The sequence below is a fragment of the Nicotiana tomentosiformis genome, chromosome 12, assembly GCF_000390325.3.
Source record: "Nicotiana tomentosiformis chromosome 12, ASM39032v3, whole genome shotgun sequence".
In the NCBI taxonomy this organism is placed as follows: domain Eukaryota; kingdom Viridiplantae; phylum Streptophyta; class Magnoliopsida; order Solanales; family Solanaceae; genus Nicotiana; species Nicotiana tomentosiformis.
The window spans coordinates 120,762,686-120,767,515 of NC_090823.1; the positions used below are offsets into that span (position 1 = coordinate 120,762,686).

Below are 4,830 nucleotides of genomic sequence, written 5' to 3' on the forward strand. Positions count from 1 at the left end.
TAATATAGAAGAAAATTTGCTACCATTCAGTTGATTTAGGCTCCGTTTGTCCATTTTTTTCTTTTTTAAAAATGTATTTGTCCATTAAATTTTGCAAGTTTTTAGAAAATTTTGAAAAATGAGTTTTTCTAATTTCAAAATTTTCAGATTTTTTTTTTCTTCGCTCATAAAATTGCAACTTAATTCTAAATATAACTTTTTTCTAAAATTATAATTTTTATGTCTAAACGCTACTTAATTTTGTTATGATATGTCATATGCACAAATTACTAGAGACTCTGAATGTAATCAATTTCAAATGCCTACAGATCCAGTCACAGTTGACTGATACATGAATAAGATCTTATATATAGTTCTAAATATTGTTCAATTATACTTACTCTATTCTTTTACTTATGTCATAGATAGGCATGTGAAATATATCGCACCATTAATATTAAGTTTGTAACCCTTAATTTCAAAGAACTCAAAACATTGAGCACTTGGCCATAGATTTTGAGTATATTTTTTAAAACCAAATTTTAAAAACTATTTTTTTATAAAACATGATCAGTTTTTGAAAAAAATTCAATTTTTTTTTCAAGTTCTTAAAAACTGGGTTAAGATAGTTTTTAGGTGAAATTTATTCTTCCAGTCACAAAATTTTAAGTTTTTATTTATCAAATAAAATATATTTCTAGACACAACTTCAACTTTCAAAATTTATTTTTTAACAAAATTTCAAAAACTCTTTTTTAAATTTTCAACCAAATTTATGTCCCAGGTGAATCAAGACTCGAGTGAGGACTACGTACCTTTTTTTGCTAAACGCAATCGAATCAAAATAGTGTTTACTTTAGAGATCAAAATAGTACACAGAGTGAAACAGAGATATTAAATACTCAATGTTCAGACTTCAGCCTCATAGTTTTCTCCCATTAATTCTCTCTCTCTCTCTCTCTCTACTCTTTTCTGCTTTCAGTGCATGAATGTCATCTGTTATCTTGCCTAAAACAAAAGCTGAAATGAAGGGTAAAGTCGCTGCAATTGTAGAAGAAGCATTTGTGTACAAAGAAGAGACTAATTTCACTGTAAAACTTCTCTTTTCTTCAGTAGTGATGGCTTCCATGCGTATGACAGTAAAGGCCAACTCGTCTTTCGAGTTGATACCTATGGCCCCGACTCCAGTAACCAAGGCGAGCTCGTTCCTATGGATGCCTCTGGTCGATGCCTTTTCACTGTTCGACGAAAGGTAACACTGAATTCTCAAGTTTCCATACTTTTGAATCAATAGTAAAGGGCCAAAATTGCTCTTGAATTATTCGAAAATAGGATAACTTTTTCGTTCTTTACATTTTTTACTCAAAAATATTTTCATTCTCAACGAAGTAGCTCAACAACAGCAACAACAAACCTATAATCACTTGTGACCTAGGTGTCTCACATGAATTGCACAAGGGATTTCAAATAAATTTATTAGTTTTGAACTAGTATAGTTCTACGAGAGAGATGAGAAGATAGTGTGTATGCAGACTTTACCCCTACCACCTTAAGAAGATAGAGAGATTATTTTCGATAAGCTCTTCACTCTCTCAACCAAGACCTTGCTAAGGGTTGCTCCAGAACAATGGGAAAAGTTTTTGCCATTGAACTATTCAAAATGAAATAATTTTATTTTCGATTAAAATTTTGAAAAAAATGCACTTAGTTGTAAATTTGAGCAAAAATCTTAGCCACGATCGCGAAGGGTAAAATCATGTTGGACACTTTGTGAACCACGATCACGAGGTTGGTGGTTGCGATCGCTAAGGGTAAAATCATGTTTGACACTTTGTGAACCACGATCGCGAGGTTGGTGGCTGCGATCGCAAAGAGTAAAATCATGTTTGACACTTTGTGAACCGCGATCGCGAAACAGGAGGCATGGCATGGGTATTTAATGACTAGTTTTCAGATTTTGAGCTCATTTTCACAAATTTTGATGCTTAAAAAGCGGACCAAGACAATTTTAGGTCATTGTCTAAAAAGTATTGTTATACAATTATTTTGCATTTGAATTCTTACACTAAATATCATATATTGACCCTGGTAAGTTGACTCACCCCTAAATAGCGGCCACATATTTGCTTTAAGAGGTAATTAAGTATGCTGTAACATGAAAAAAATATGAACATAATCAGATTATTCATATTACTTCTAATCGGTAACCTAATAAAGGGGTAATTAACTTGCTATCACATATTAAACCACTATGATAATAAATATTTTATACACTGTCAATATATAAATCTAAGCTTTGATTACTTGAAAATTGGACTAGAGACCAAGTCTGCATCATAGGTGGGATGGCTACTTAGGAGAAAGAATGGAGGGACAAAAGCCAATATTCAGTGTACTAAGATCCTCAATGATAGGAAGATCAATTGTGACAGTGGAAGTGTACAACAATAATCCAGTTGAAGAATACCAGATTGAAGGGTCATTTGAACAAAGGAGTTGCACTTCTTCAATTCAGAGAAAGAATGTGTTGCTCAAATTGGACGTAAAGTGAACATTAATTGTGATAATTTGGTGCTTGGAAAAGACGTTTTCTCTTTAAATATCAAGCCTGGTTTTGATGCTGCCTTTGCCATGGGTTTAATCCTTGTGCTTGATCAAATTAATGCTGATGATTATGTTAAAGTTAATGATAATCAAGTTGATGCTAACCTCATTGTTGCCGATGATCCTCACCTTTCTCCTTGATTTTGTTCGTATTTAAGGCCACCAACCATGTAATCAATAAATTTTGTTATTTAAATTTTATTCTTCCTTAATTTATTATGATGTACCTTTTTCTTTATTTCATGATTTAAGAGATTTAACTGTTGATAAGACCGAAATCAGCATGGCTAAAATCTCCTGTAAAGACTACTGTATTTATTAGCAGTGGTGACAAAATGGTTAAAAGAAAATAATTATCCACTCATATTATCCATTAAAAAATGGGTTGGATGATGAACTTTTAAAAACGGGTCAAATATGGATAAGAATCATATTATCCACTTAGAAAATGGATAACCAATGCATGAGTAATGGGTTTAACTTTTACATTTGTAAAACCTCAAATTGGGGGTTCCTGAAGTTTAGAAGACTAGAAATTTTCCCAAAAGTGATCATATTCAAGAAGCCATATGGATAATATGGCTATCGATATTGTCTGCCGATTAATCCGTTTTTTATCCGTAATAAATATGGATCAGGTAGGATAATTTATTTGTTTTTGCATTACCCGTTTTTGACTCGCCCTTATCCGATCCGACCCGCCCCGCCCATTTGCCACCCCTATCATTAGTACGTTGATCATTATTAAGGTGTTATATAAGTCATCAGCAGAGCTTTGGTTCGGTGGTCGGGTTGGTCTCGTGAACCCATTATTATGCATGAATCCATGAAATTTTTTGTACCATTGTCGGGGAGCTTGTTTCAAACCGTAAAAATTCTTCTTCAACTTACACAAGGTTTTCTTTATCAGAAATTTGAAAACCTTCAGGTTGCTTCATGTAAATATCTTCTTCAAGGTCACCATGCAATAATGCAATTTAATATTTAGTTACTCCAAATGTGAATTTTCTGCAGCTACTTAACACCAACTTGATATTAGTTAATTTGACTATAGGAGAGAAGATCTCTGTATAGTTAATTCCTTCCTTTTGTTGAAAGCCTTTTACTACTAATCATACTTTGTATCCCTTCTTACCATTATGGTCTTCTTTGACCCTGTATACCTACTTGTTATGAAATGCCTTCTTTCCTTTTGGTAACTCCGTAAGTATCCATACTTTATTCTTTTGAAGAGAATTCATCTCTTTCTTCATGACTAGCTTCCCCTTATAGAGTTTATGACCTACTTTGCTTCAACAAAATACTTTGATTCTCCAGCATTAGTCAAAAGTAAATAATAGGGAGAGGGAGATAGCATATGTGGAACATTAGTGATTATTTTGGATCTTTTTAATATAGGCTCAAGAGTAACTGATCCTGAATTTGATTCTAGTTCCAGCTCCATATCGAAATCTGACTCTATCTCTGGTTCTTGTTCTGGTTTTGATCCAGATTTGGCTTCTAGTTTTGTATTAGAGTCAGTTCTAATCCTTCTAGCCAATTTATTTTCTGAGATTTCTTCCATCTCAACTATTTCAGATATTTGTCTGCTGGTGTTGGTTGGTTCTATTTCAAGCTTGTCCTTGTACATCACTTTTTTATTGAATGTGACTTATGATCTTTCTACTTTGATCATCCTAAATTCGGTAACCAAAATTATCATCATTATGGTCAATAAATAAATATTTTTTGACTTTAGGATCAATCTTATCTCCATCATTGGAGTTTATATACACATAAGCATACGGAAGGTTCCTTGTTTGTGAGGCAAGTTGCCGTATGAACAACCTCGGTCCAAAAATATTTCAGCAATCCAGAATGTATTCTCATACTTTGTGCTCGTTCGTCAGCTATTCCATTTTGTTTCACTATTCCAAGAATTGTCTTGATCATTCTGATCCCGTTCTTAGAGCAAAATGCTTTGAAATCTTGAATAGCATACTCTTCTCTAGTGTCAGACTTCGAACATTTTATCTTTAGGCTCATTTAATTTTCAATTTTAGCTTTCCATCTTTTAAAGGTAACAAACACATTAGATTAATTTAAATAAAAAATAAACTCATACCTTTCTCGGAATGTAACATAATAGCCTGAGCCTCCAAGGGAATTTACAGTAACTAATCCTCATATAGTCGTATGCACTAGTTCTAACTTCTCTTTCTTTGGTGTCCTTCCCGTCTTTGAGAAATTAACTCTCTTTTGTTTCCC

The 4,830-nt window shown here is 33.0% G+C and overlaps 1 pseudogene; it reads left to right on the plus strand.

Annotated features, from left to right (window-relative positions):
- Window positions 1-876: 876 nt before the first annotated feature.
- LOC104111447 (protein LURP-one-related 12-like) lies at window positions 877-2,799 on the plus strand (annotated as a pseudogene).
- The last annotated feature ends 2,031 nt before the right edge of the window (window positions 2,800-4,830 follow it).